The following is a 14,338-nucleotide window of genomic DNA, read 5'->3' as shown; positions in this document are numbered from 1 at the left end:
GCAGGATTATGCTTTAAACAAGGAACCTTACATAATCATCAGTTAATACCTTGCTTTGTTAAACAAAAGTGTTTAAAATGTTTTTTTAATGATGACAGCTAAACGCTTCTCTACTTCATGAAGGCAAACACTTTATATGATTAACAAAAAAGCACATGAACATTTGCTAATTTTGAAATGAATATTTTGTAATGTTTTCCCATTTTGATTTATGAACTGTGAAGCGAGTTGTTAATGATCGTGTTGTTAGGCAGCTGAGCTGCTGAATTGACCTACTTTCGGTGTAGCTTGCCAACAGACAATCAACCCTATTTTTTTGCGTGACTGCAGGAGGATGGGACTGAGACAGAATCCTCACCGAAGAATTAGTTGCACTAATGAATAGTCTTGATTTTAGACTTGCAAAAGCTTCATTTCTAAAGCTCTGTTGGTGACGAGAGGTTAAATGTATGGCTTGTTGACATTCACTGTGGACCTCAATTATGTTTCACTGTGAAATTGTGGTGGATTATGTGGCTTAGAACAGTGAATCTTTAAGAATGATGTCCAGCCCCACGACCACTGAACTCCAATAAAAGAAATCGGGTATAAGGTATGTAATTACTTGCATGTCAGTTCCTCTAATATTCTTAAAGAACATACTATAAAAAGCATTTTTAAAGGTAGCTTCATTTTATCTATGCTTCTGAATAGGGTTCTTAGAATGCTGGTAAATAATAAGTTATTTTCAGTTTACTTTCAATACTTGGCTAATTATAAGCATCACATTATAATAAAACAATAAATATTCTATACAATATAATTGTTTTTCTGCTGTAATTTATACAATTCATCAACTGGCAGTGTTTTTTCTTTTGGCTGGTTAGCCATGTCATTTGTAGTTACATTGGTGTTTTGATATATAGCCCTTACTTTTATATTTAATCAAACCCATAAACTGCCTTATACACAGATTGATATTCAAAAGGGAGAACTAGAATAATACAACTTCAAAGAGACCCTGCCTTGTTTTCTGCTATATAAGTTTAGAATGAATTAGTTCAAGGGGGATTGGTTGATCATGAGGTAAGTTAACATACAATTGGCAATGGAAATTCTCTTACCAGCCAAACCGCCAATATGTAATGTGTAGAGTAATGTATTGCGCCAGTGAAAGGCACTGTGGGAATGAACAAGTGAGCTCGGACAGGTTACCCTTGCTGAAAGCCTCCATCGTGCCCAGTTAACATTTCTGCATCCCTATTCATCGTATCAGTGTAGTCGATTTGTCAGGAGGTGTTTGTCAGTGAGTGGTTAAGTAACTGCAACCAAATGTCACTGAACTCATCATCGCCTCTGCAGGTACTCGAGATGTCGCTGGCACTTCCTGCGATAAATCAGCTCACTGTACATCACCGAGTTCAGTAAGAGTGGAAAGTGAGGTGGGCCACTCGGTCCGAGGTGCAGGGGAAAGGACTTCGGCAGCACCGCAGGTTGTGTTTAGCAGAGGCAGGTAGAACCTGTGACATTTCCAGAAGAAACTTCTTTGTGTTTCCTACCTGTGTTCCCTTTCAAAATGAAATGGTGTAGGGTCTGATTATTGAAGCTGGCAGCACGTTGTGATAATATTGTAAAATAATATCACATCTGTCTGGTCAGGATGAAATGTAGGAAATACCATCTCTCACACCTTCCTGTTAAATGTCTTCACTTTTCTCTCTGTACACATTTCTGTCCAGGGACCACTCTCTGTGCCAGGTAATTGGTGTTATTTTATTACCCTTCTCTATGTTTGAAATTAAATCTTGTCACATCTTTGGCCATTTTAGATATGTCGGCATTTCAAAGTTCAAAGTAAATGTATTATCAAAGTACATATATGTCACCATATAATACTTCGAGATTCAATTTCTTGCAGGCATTCACAGCAGAAATACACTAGAATCTATAGAAAACTACACACAAACAAAGACTGACAAACAACCAATGTGCACAAAGAAGACAAACTGTGCATATAAAATATAGCAAATAATACAGAGACTGTAAGTAGTTGAAAATGAGTCCACAGGTTGTGGAATCAGTTTAGGGTTGAGGTGAGGGAAGTTAGCCACATCGCTTCAGGAACTTGAAGGCTGAAGGGTAATAACTGTCTCTGAACCTGGTGGTATGGGACTGAGGGCTCCTGTACCTCCTTCCTGAAGGCATCAACAAGAAGAGAGCATGACCTACACCATGACCTAGAAGAGAGCATGACCTTATTAAGCCTATCACCCCTGCTGGGACAAAGACCACTGACAGCAGCTCGCCAGAATCCTCTGTCCTGGGGCAGTCCTGTAGCCCATCAAAGATCCTTCCTTTCCCAGAGATGAGGTCTTAGGAGCTTCCGATGCCCTTTCTGTAGCACTAGTTCTTGCAGGATGGCGTTGCTAGTCCCATGCCCAACCCTCCTCCTTTTGCAGCCGGGCTTGGGGCTATGCAGGGCAGAGTTGCCTAGATGGTGGTGTATTAAAAGACGTCAGTAATATCACTTTTCCCACTGTTTAGATAAGGATAATATCCAATGTGATATGTTACTGTGGAGTCCCACTAAGTATTTTTGGTGTGTATAGTCCCCACACAAAATTCCTAACTAAATTCTTCCATAATTCTGCACTGTGTATTCATTTACAAATTTAGGGTTAACTATACGAAAACAATATTAATGTTAATATATATGAAAACATCAATCACTATTTCATATAAAATGTATCCCTCTCTTAGCCAGTGACCCAAGCCATTTACTATTCTTCTTTCCACAGATTTTGACCTTCTGAGTTTTTCCAGCATTTTCTGTTTTTTTCTCCAATTTCAGAACCTGAGAATTTTTATCCTTTTGATTTTTTTGGTCTCTATTCTGCATGGGTACGAACCAAGAAGTGGGAAGAGAGATTATTTTGAACAGTGTTTTCTCTGATAGCATGGCCTCTTTCTACAACATTGATTCTATGTTTTTCCGATCTTTGGAATATATTTTCTCAATATCTTTGCAAAACTATATGAAAACGAAGGTAATTCAAAAGTTCAAAGTAAATTTGTTATCAAGGTACACATATAGCATATACAACCCTGAGGTTCATTTTCTGGTGGGCATACTCAATTAATCTATAGGATAATAACCATAACAGAACCATTGAAAGACTGTCTAACTTGGGCATTCAACCAGAGTGCAGAAGATAGCAAACTGTGCAAATACAAAAGTTAAAAAGAATAATAATAAATAAATAAGCACTAAATATCAAGGACATGAGATGAACAAATACACAAGAAAAGCAGAGACAGAGTAGACAGAAATAAAAACACAAAATGCTGGCAGAACTCAGCAGGCCAGACAGCATCTATGGGAGGAGGTAGTGACGACGTTTCGGGCCAAAACCCTTCATCAGGCCTGCTGAGTTCTGCCAGCATTTTGTGTTTTTATTTATTTCCAGCATCTGCAGATTCACTCGTGTTGACAGAGTAGACAGACAGGATCTTTTTCCCAGGGTTGAAATGTCTAATACTAGAAGTCATGAATTTAAGGTCAAAGGGGGTAATTTCAAAGGGGATGTGAGAGTGGGGGGTGCCTGGAATACGTATGTTTGGGGTGGTGGTAAAAGCCTTTGAGAGACATTTATATAGGCACAGGAATGTGAGGGAAATGGGATATGAATATTTTGTAGGCAGAAGGGATTAGTTTAGTTGACCAAAGGAACAAGGAAGGGATCTCATTGAAACCTATCGAATATTGAAAGGCCTAGATAGAGTGGACGTAGAGAAGGATGTTTCCAGTGGTGGGGGAGGCTAGGACCAGAGGGCACAGCCTCAGAGTCAACTATTGATAGGTGAAAATGCTGTTGAAGGCAAAGGAAAATGCTTTGAAGTACTGAGAGAAAGAGAGAGAGGAGAGCATTGGAAGAAAAGGGAGAGAGTGAGAGAGAGGGGCAAAGAAATAGATGGAGAGTGAAAGGAAGGAGGAAGAGAAAGGGAAGGAGAGAACAAAGATGTAGAGAAAGAGATTATGAGGGAATGAGAAAGGAGGTACAGAAAAGGGAGAAAGTGGAAGGGAGAGAGTGGGAGAGGGAGGTGACAGAAAGGGAGGAGGGGGAGTGAGAAGATGAGGGAGAGAGAAAAGGAGTGTGTGAAGCAGGGAGGTAAGAGAAAGGGAAGGAGGGAAAAGGGAAGAGGGATGGAGTGAGTATGAGAGGGAGAGAAGGAACTGCTATGCTGGGAATCGTACAGTTCCGGAAGTGTGTTTTGTTTCCTCTGTTCTCATTCATCTCCTGTAGTTACACCTCCTCCATTCAGATCAGGCGTGATTAAACAGCCTTCAGCGCTCGCTCTCCCCTGGTTCCAGTACTAGCTATATCATTCATCTCCCTCTGTACCCACCCAATCACACACATCCCACGTGCTCTCTCCACCCTGTATCTTCAAAAGTGTTCAGATTTCGTCTCCCCACCCTGCAGACCTGAACCATTAACTCTGCTTTTCCCCCTCCCAAATACTCCCTGTCTGCTGTGTATTTAAAGTTCTTTTTTTATTTTAAGATTTACAGCAGCTTTAAGCTTACAACACTTTCTGGTGTGGTTTATAAAAATACAGTGATTTTTTTTCTCCTCTTGGAACTTTAGAACTTTTGCAGAGACTTTGTACTTCCAACAGACCATAAGGTCATATTTATACTAACAAAAATGCACTACCAGAGGAGCTCAGCAGGTCAGGCAGTATCTGTGGAGGGTTTTGAATAGCTGACATTTCTTATTGTAATTTATAGTAAATTTTATGTATTACACTGTACTGCTGCTGCAAAACCACAAATTTCAAATTTCATGACAAATGTCAGTGATAATAAACTTGATTCTAATTCTATCCCCCCGCCCCCCCCCCCCCACCCCCCGCAGCCTCTAACCCTCCATGTACTTGTCCAAGTGGTTCTTAAATGATATTATTATGCCTTGGAAAGTGGGGTGGAGATACTTCACTACCAAAGTAGGGGCAAGGTGCTCCTTCCCTCCACTAGCCTGAAGGTCACCTTTGGGCAAGGTGTAGCAACTACTGAGCCCCCCCCCCCCCCAGATCAGGGTCACATGAAGCCATGGCAGAAGCTTGTGCGTATCATGTGTCCTGGTTGTGTGACCACTAACTCCAGGGAAACAATCTCTGAAGAGCAACACACGCAAAATGCCGGCGGAATTCAGCATTTTGCAGGCCAGGCAGCATCGATGGAAAAGAGTAAACAGTCGACCCTGTGGGCCGAGACCTTTCATTGGGACCCTGAAGAGTCCTGATAATGGCTGTGGTCACCTGTCTTGTAAAGACACTGCCCAGAAGAAGGCAATGGCAAACCACTTCTGTAGAAAAAATTGCCAAGAACAATTATGGTCAAAGATTATAATTGTCCGTGTCATACAACATGGCAAATAATGATAATGATGACTATTGTACCTGCTTCAACCACTTCCTCTGGCAGCTGTTTAAATATATCCGCTTCCCTCTGCATGAAGAATCTTTCCCTGAGATCCTATTTAAATCTTCCCCCCTCACCTTAAATTTATGTCTTCTTGTTTTAGTTTCCCCTTCCCCTGGGGAAAAGATTGTTACTGTCCATCTTTTCTATGCCTGTCAAAATTTTAAACACTTTTATGAAGTTGCCCCTTATTCTCCTATGTTCCAAGAAATAAAGACACAGCCTGGCCAAACTAGCTAGATTAACAAGATTTTAATCTTCTTATAGTCGTGAAGAGATTCACATGTCTCCATACTCCTAATCCTCATTGGCCTCAGAGTAAGTGGTTTTCAGGGGCATTTTGGAGGGTTTATTCAAACAGATTGCTATGGGTTTAAGAGTCACAACAGGCCAGAGTTGAGAGCATGGGAGGATTCCCTCCTTAAAGGAATTGGTGAGCTAAGGGACTTCCTTTTATGTTGAGGCCCTCCATTGGTTGGGGTTGATTATGGATGTTCTGACCCAGCTATCTACAGGGTACACAAGCCAGGGAGGAACAATATGGAGAGCAAGCTGTTATCCATGTAGCAAGCTCCCCTTCTCCACGCAGCTGATGAATCCAAAGGAACGGTAGAGACTGATACAATTTTGCCTCAGCCACGTCGCCAAAGTTGCCAGTCTGTGTTGAACAATGTAGGACTGCCCTAGGGATTCCAGCTCCAGATTTTTCCAAGGGGTTTACTCCTGAAGCCTTCCCCGTGAGTGGGTATAGATGCAAGGCAACAGAGGTTTAGGATCAGAGTTTTCTTTCTCCTAGATGAGCTACTAACCACAGCTGACAAGCTCCAGCTGCCCAAAGCGATGTTTTTGTAGTGCAGTAACCCACCTTTGCCCCTTCTCCTGTCAGTTGAAAGAGTTCCACCGGGCTTTGTAACTAAGCTACACGTGAGGGCTGGGAGCCTAACTCGGTTGTCAGAGGCTATCTGAGATGCACACCACTGGGAGAATTTAATAGGTAGTAGGAGCTTGTCCCCATTCTTTAATGCTAATAAAGTATATTCCTGTTAATCATTGCCAATGCTGGCCTTGATTCAAGAACCTTAAAATGATTGAACTTAATTAACCCAGATGACATTTGCACTATTTCCAGAGTTCACTAGCTGGTTGTTGGACCTAGAATGCAACCACAAAGTTTCCTATCTCATTGGAGATTATTATCACTTAAATTCATCATCTCACTGTTTACATAAGCAAAGTTAAGGCTATAATTTTAATAATTGAAACAGATAACATCATATGTCATCAACACAAATTTCCAACAACTGATATCTCTCAATTATTTCCTCAAGTGCTTCATGAGAATGATCTCAGGAAAGAAAGGGTTAACTTGGGAGGTGTGTTTAATGACTCTGGGCCTGCACTCGCTGTAGTTTAGAAGAATGAGAGGTGATTACATTGAAATCTATTGAATATTGAAAACCCAGATAAACTGGATGTGGAGAGGAGGTTTCCTTTAGTGGGAGGGGTTTAGGGCCAGAGAATAGCCTCAGCCTCAGCCTCAGAATAGAAGGGCGTCCCTTTAGAATAGAGATGAGGAGGAATTTCTTCAGCAGGAGAGCAGGGTAAGAAGGGAAAATAATTCAGCCATGATGGAATAGCTGACTCAATGGGTCAAGTGCCTTACTTCTGCTCCTATATCTTATGGTCTTATTTCTGGCAGTCCATTCCAAATACCCACCATTCTTTGCATGAAGAAGCAACTCCTGAAGTCCCTTTCAAATATCTCACCGCTGATTCTGAATCTTTGCCCTCTTGTTATTATGATCCACTATGCTAAATTCTTTACATGTCACTTGTACATGTATCATTCTGAAGAACATACCTGGCAATGTTATCAATATAATTGTGAATAAGGATTACTTTGGGATGTCAACTGGGAAATTAAAAAATCCAGTTCCTGATCGTAACAGTGGAAAAGAACAACATCAAAATCAGGTTCATTATCACTGACTTACGTTGTGAAATCTGTTGTTTTGCGGCAGCAGTGCAATGCAGTGTGTGAAAAATGACTGTAATTTATTATAAGAAATATATTTAAAAAATAAACAATGCAGAAATAGAGCAAAATAGTGAGGCAGTGTTCAAGCGCTTATGAACTGTTCAGAAATCTTATGGCGGAGGGGAAAAAACTGTTCCCAAAACATTGAACGTGCATCTTCAGGCTCCTGTACCTTCTCCCTGATGATAGTAATGAGAAGAGAGTGTACCCTAGATCAAAGGTTCCCAAGCTGGGGTCCACGGACCCCTTGATTAATGGTAAAGCTCTATGTGTAAGAAAATGCAAGCAACACACACAAAATGCTGGTGGAACACCGCAGGCCAGGCAGCATCTACAGGAAGAAGTACAGTCGACATTCTGGGCCGAGACCCTTTGGATCCTATAGATGCTGCCTGGCCTGTTGTGTTCTACCAGCATATTGTGAGTGTTGCTTGCATTTCCAGCATCTGCAGATTTCCTCGTGTTTTCGTGTGTAAAAAATGCTGAGAATCCCTGCCCTAGACGGTGAGGGTCCTTCATGATGTATGCTGCCTTCCTGAGACACAGTCTTTTGAAAACATCCTCAATCGTGGTGGGGGGGGGGTGGAATCGGAGGGGTCTAGTGCCAATGGTGGAGTTGGCTGAGCCTACAAGACTCTACATTAAGTATCCTGCGCTCTACAACAACTAAATGGGAGCTTCATTTGTCAGTATGACAGCATTTTATCTGAAAAGGCAGTGGATAAGTCACTTGTCTGAGACTGATGTTAAATTGTCATGCCTACAGTTACTTACTCTCGCAGATTTTAAATATGAATGAATGCTATGTGAATTATTTGGTAGGAATAAAATGTTAAACAATCACTTTGATCTTCACAATGTATTGAATTGGATTTGTGTTTCCCTGATGCTAAATCTCAAGCAGTTTATTTTGGCAGGAATCGATAAGTAAAATTACAATTGAGGAATTGTTTATTTATCCAGTGCAGAGAATTTTCAGAATCAGAATCAGGTTTAATATCATTGGCATTTGTCGTGAAATTTGTTGTCTTTGCAGTAGCAGTACAATGCAGTACATAATAACGGGGAAGAAAAGCTGAATTAGAGTAAGTATACATAAATATCAAATATTTAAATGAAATATGATGTGCAAAAATATAAAAATAAAAAAATAGTGAGGTAATGTTCATGGGTTCAATGTCCATTCAGAAATCGGATGGCATAGGAGAAGAAGCTGTTCCTGAATCATTGAGTGTGTGCCTTCAGACTCCTGTACCTCCTTCCTGTTTGATAGAAATGAGAATAAGGCATGGCCTGGGTGATGGGGGTCCTTAATGATGGTTGCAGCCTTATCGAGGCATTGCTCCTTGAAGATGTCCTGGATACTGCAGAGGCTGGTACCCATGATGGAGCTGACTGAATTTACAACTCTCTGCAACTTATTTCGATCCTGTGAAGTAGCCCCGCCCCCCCCAAATACCAGATGGTAATGCAGCCAGTTAGAATGCTGAGGAATATTAAGGCAAATGACACTATCCCTGTACTCAGCACTCCATACATTCAACTCAATAGCTCATAATTAAACTCCATGTCCTGTTCTTATTCCCCTGAACGACCGAGAGAGACCATGGAGTAATAGGATAGCTATGCCATTGAGTGTGTGGAGGTGAGGAACCATCTACCCTGCTAAATCCCATTCACACAATGGATCTGCAGCCCTGCAGGTCAGAGCTCTACAAGTACACAACCAGACACTTTAACTGTGATGAGGCTTTCTGCCTCAGCGAGTTCTGGATTTCCTCTATACTGTTTGTAAAATAAATTTTCCTCATCTCCCCTCCAATTAGACCATAAGACATAGGAGCAAAATTAAGCCATTTGGCGCATTGAGTTTACTCCACTATTCCATAATGGCTGATTTATTATCCCCCTCAACCCCATTCTTCTGCCTTCTCCCCATAACTTTTGACACCCTTACTAATCAACCGCTGCCTTACAAATACCCAGCAGCCATCTCTGGCAATAAATTCCACAGATTCACCACATTCCTCCTCATCTCCATTTTGAAGGAACATCCTTGTATTCTGAGGCTGTGCACACTGGTCCTAGATTCCTCCATGACAGGAAACTTCCTCCCTATCAATTCTTCCATATATTACTTTAAATCCATTCCTCTGTCAGTACCTCCAGCTGAACTCTGTCTTTTTGTGTGTTTCCCCCTAGCTGTCAGTCTGGTTTTGTATTGCCCTGTCCCCACTCCTGCTCTACTCCGGCCCCTGTATTACTGAGTACTCCATCTCTCATCTGCTTCTCATTATTACCTGTATTGCTGCCACCCACGTCTCATTGTGCTCCACCTATCATCTGCCTCTCTGTTTATTGCTCAGTGTGGTTCAATCCCGTGTGTTGCCAGATTGTGCCAGTGAATTTTCCTGAGCTGCTCCAGCACTCGTATCTGTATTGTGTCAGTCTGAATACTGACTCTGCCTGTTTCCTGATTCTGGTTTTTGGATTTCTCTGGATGTTTTGATCTCTGCCTGAACTTTGACACTGACTATGTTTGCACCTCAGGATTCGTTACTCAATTAATATCACTGTGTGCACAGTGCTGGGTCTGCAATTGGGTCCCTGCTCCAGCATCCTAACAATACAATCTGGCCAGAATGGATCCAGCAGACCCTGCTCATCTGAGAGCTGTCCTGGAACAACAGAGGGTGATGCTGGGGAGACACCAGAACCAGCTGGACTCCCTGTTCAGGGCAGTGGAGTCGCTTTCTGCCGATGTAGCCGATCTTGTGGCCCAGACTCAATCACTCTGGCTTTCCCAGAAAGCCCATCAAAATTCTGCGACTGCATCTTTCACCTCGCCCTCCGCATTCTCGCTCACTCCTCCTGTCCAAGAGCACTGCCTGCCTCCTCCAGAAAAGTACTCGGGTGAGCCCAGTACCTGCCACTCTTTTCTTTCCCAGTGCAGCCTCATTTTTGAATTGCAACCAACAACATTTCCGACTGATCGAGCCAAGGTAGCCTACGTCATCACCCAAATGTCCGGTCGGGCGAGGGAATGGGGAACAGCCGTCTGGGAGGCAGGCTCCCCTTTCTGCAGTAGTTTTCAGTTATCTTCTGTGGAGATGAGGAAAGTGTTTGATCGCTCCAAACATGGGAGAGAGGCTGCCCATGAAATGCTGCACATGCACCAGGGGTGCAGAGCTGTGTCAGATTACACCATAGCGTTCCGGACCCTAGCCACCTCCAGCGGCCGGAACTCGCAGGCACAGTATGACAGCTTCCTGAATGGCCTCTCCAAAGACATCAAAGGTGAGCTGGTCACCCAGGACCTTCCTGCCACCTCTGAAGCTCTGGTGACTTTGGCCATCTGTATTCAGACATTCTCTTGATTTTTTTTGACCAGTCAACTAAGGGAAATACATACTTTTTATTCACTCAATAGTAAATAGTGTAATTACTCTGCCAGCTCTTCACTCTGTTCGGATATCCCTGCTATATCCACAGTGATAGAGGGTCCTCCCTTATGAGTGACGAGCTGCGCCAGTACCTGCTGGCTAGGGGCATTGCTACTAGTAGGACCACGAGCTATAATCCCAGGGGAAATGGACAGGTGGTGAGGGAGAATGCCACAGTGTGGAAGGCCACACTTTTAGCCCTTAAGTCAAAAGGGTTGCCGGTCTCTCAATGGCAGGAGGTCCTCCCCGAGGCACTCCACTCTATCCGCTCCCTGTTATGTACGTCCACCAATGCCACCCCTCATGAGCGCCTATTCTCTTTTCCCAGGAAGTCTGCCACTGGGACCACCCTACCGGCTTGGCTGACATCCCCAGGGCCAGTGCTGCTCCGGAAACATGTGAGGAGCAATAAATACTCCCCGCTGGTCGAGAGGGTTCACCTACTACATGCATACCCAGTATGCCTACGTGGTCTTACCTGATGGGTGGGAGGACACGGTCTCCGTCCGCGACCTGGCGCCCGCAGGAGCAACAGACCACTACCCCGAACACTCCACGGTAACTATGAACCCTGTACCCGAGGTGACACGGCGCACACCAAGCCCTACACAGACTCCTCACGATACTCCTATACCGGACGTCTCGCACACGCATATACCAGGCGCCTCGCACATGCATGAGGGATCACTGACGCCTAGTGGGCTGACACCTCCAGTCAGGCCGGAACCAGCGCAACCACCGTCTCCGGTGCAATCACCACCGGCACCTGTGCAATCACAGCCGGTGCTACGTAGATCGTAGCGACAGATTCGACCACCTGATAGACTTAACCTGTAAATATACTTGTAAGAAACTTCACCCCATGGGGACTCTCTTTTAAAACAAAGGGGGGGGGTGAATGTGGTGAACTACATATACCAGTCTGGACACGCCCCCCTGCTGACTGCTCCTGTGGCTCCTCCCACGGACCCCTGTATAAAGGCAATTGGAGACACAGCTCCGGCCTCAGTCTCCAGGATGCAGTGTGGTGGTGAATTGCTGCTTGTTCTTTCTTCCAGCCAATAAAAGCCAATATTTCGCCTCACGTCTCTGAGAGTTATTGATGGTGCATCAGCACTGGAGGCAGCCTTCAAGTATTGTGACATTTCCCGTGCCAAAGTAACATGCCCACACTTCACTAAGCCTAACCAACACATCTTTGGTAAGGGCACTTGGAGGAAACCCAGACTGTCACAGGGGGAACATGAAAATCCCTTACAGAAAGCGGCAGGAACTGGACGCTAGAAAGTGTTACCCTAACTGCTGCCGTGTCCCGCTCATTATTTCAGTTATGTTTTCATTTAGGCTCTTCTGCTCTATAGAAAAGAGCTGCTTTTTATCCAGTCCTTCCCCATAATGAAACATTTTCAATAGGAGGTCAGTGGTACTGAGGTCAGAGTAGAGAGATTGATGGGCGAATAAAAAGAAATGGAGAAAGATTAAATTTTATGAACCATGTGATCACTTTTTTTAAAATTTCATTTAAATGTTGAGTAGCTCAGCCTTTACAATGAGAATGTGAGGGATGTTTAGAGAACTTTGAACAGAATTTCAATCTGATTTTTCAGCAGTTACTACGGCAACAAGTTTCTATCACGCAATAGCCTTGCTTGTTAGTCTTTGTGTGTGGTTTCTCATAGATTGTATTGTGTTTCTTTGTTCTACTGTGAATGCCTGCAAGAAAATGAATCTCAAGGTACCATATGGTGACGTATATGTACTTTGATAATAAATTTATTTTGAACTTTGTACCCGTGACTTCTTTAATGAATAACAGTTCGATTGTGTAATTCTCAGCATTTCCTTCAAATTGCTGCCTGATCTTCTTCTCCTCCTTCCCTTTGTGACATCTGCAATCCTCCAAGGTATTTGTGCTCCTCTCATTCTGTCCTCTTGACCATCCTGAACATTAATGACTCCAGTGCATCCAATGGTGTCTCCAACCATCAGTATTCAAAATGGTGGAGTTCCTTCTCTCGGCCTCTCTGCTTATCTCCTTCAGCTTTCTAAGGTCTACCTCTCCAGTGATGGTCTTGATCATCAGCTTATGTGAGCCCGCCACACACTTTATGTGACAGCAACACACACAAAGTGCTGTTTGAACTCAGCAGGCCAGGCAGCATCTATGGAAAAGTCTAAACAGTCAACGTTTCAGGCCAAAACCCTTTGGCAGGACCTTTATGTGGAAGCTCTTTTGTGAAGTGCCTTCAAATGGTTTACAACTTTCTCTAAAGCCTCTGTCAGCCAGGGCCAACCTTGGATGTTGCATCCTAGCTGTCTAGATATGCAAGCCTGGGCTGTACAATATGGAGAGCAAGCTGTTGCCCAGGTAGCAAGCTCTCTCTCTTCATGCATCTGATGAACCCAAAGGAACAGCAGAGTCCAATACAGTTTGGCACCAGCAGCATCACAGGAGATGCCAGTCAGCATGGAACTAAACGTTGGACTACCTTACAGACTCCAGCTCCAGATTTTTCTCTCAGGCTTTACTCCCAAAGCCTTCCCCATGAGTGAGTATAGCCACAAGGCAGCGGAGGTTTGAGATCAGAGTTTTCCTTCTAGATGAGCTTCCTACCATGGCTGACGAGCCCTATCTGCGCAAAGTGACTGATTTTAAAGTGCTAGTAACCTACCTTTGCCCCTTCCCCTGTCCTGTCAGTAGAAGCGGTTCCACCTGGCAGATTAGCCTAGCCACGCGTGAAGGCCAGGAGCTGGATTTGGTTGTCAGAGGCTATTTTAGGCCAACACCATCGGGAGCATTTATAAGTAGTGGGAATTTGTCCCCATTAGCAGCCTTGGCTATGACAAACTGAAGGAACCGTTATGGCTACAGATGCCACAGCCCCCCTGGGTCATAGGGGCACTGTACAGATGAGCACTGCACCAGTTAACTCTCACTCTCTTAAAGATAGTGAACCCTTGCAAGGCAGAAGGTCCCAATGGAGTACCTGGTAAGGCTCCGAAAACCTGTGCCAACCAACTACCGGGAGTATTCAAGGACATTTTCAACCTCTCAGCGCTATGGCCAGAAGTTCCTACTTGCTTCAAAAAGGCAACAATTATACCAAAGAAGAATAATGTGGGCTGCCTTAATGACTATCGCCCGATAGCACTTACATCAACAGTGATGTAATGCTTTGAGAGGTTGGTTATGACTAGACTGAATTCCGGCCTCAGCAAGGACCTGGACCTATTGCAATTTGCCTATTGCCACAATATGTCAATGGCAGACACAATCTCCATGGCTCTTCACACAGCTTTAGACCACCTAGATAACACAAGCACCTACGTCAGGATGCTGTTCATCGACTATAGCTCAGCATTTAATACCATCATTCCCACAATCCTGATTGA

The 14,338-nt window shown here is 43.7% G+C and overlaps 1 protein-coding gene across 1 annotated transcript in view; it reads left to right on the top strand.

Moving 5' to 3' along the window:
* The first annotated feature begins 320 nt into the window (after positions 1–320).
* The window catches only part of LOC140734175 (circadian locomoter output cycles protein kaput-like), a 139,908-nt gene continuing 125,890 nt past the window's right edge, over positions 321–14,338 (top strand). The window contains exon 1 of the mRNA XM_073057816.1: positions 321–592. The gene's annotated coding sequence lies outside the window, so the exon portion shown is untranslated. The remainder of the gene's footprint in view (positions 593–14,338) is intronic.

The sequence above is a fragment of the Hemitrygon akajei genome, chromosome 10 (assembly GCF_048418815.1).
Source record: "Hemitrygon akajei chromosome 10, sHemAka1.3, whole genome shotgun sequence".
Lineage (NCBI taxonomy): Eukaryota > Metazoa > Chordata > Chondrichthyes > Myliobatiformes > Dasyatidae > Hemitrygon > Hemitrygon akajei.
Note: the sequence above shows the minus strand (reverse complement) of the source record. Positions and strands in the feature narration are given on the sequence as shown.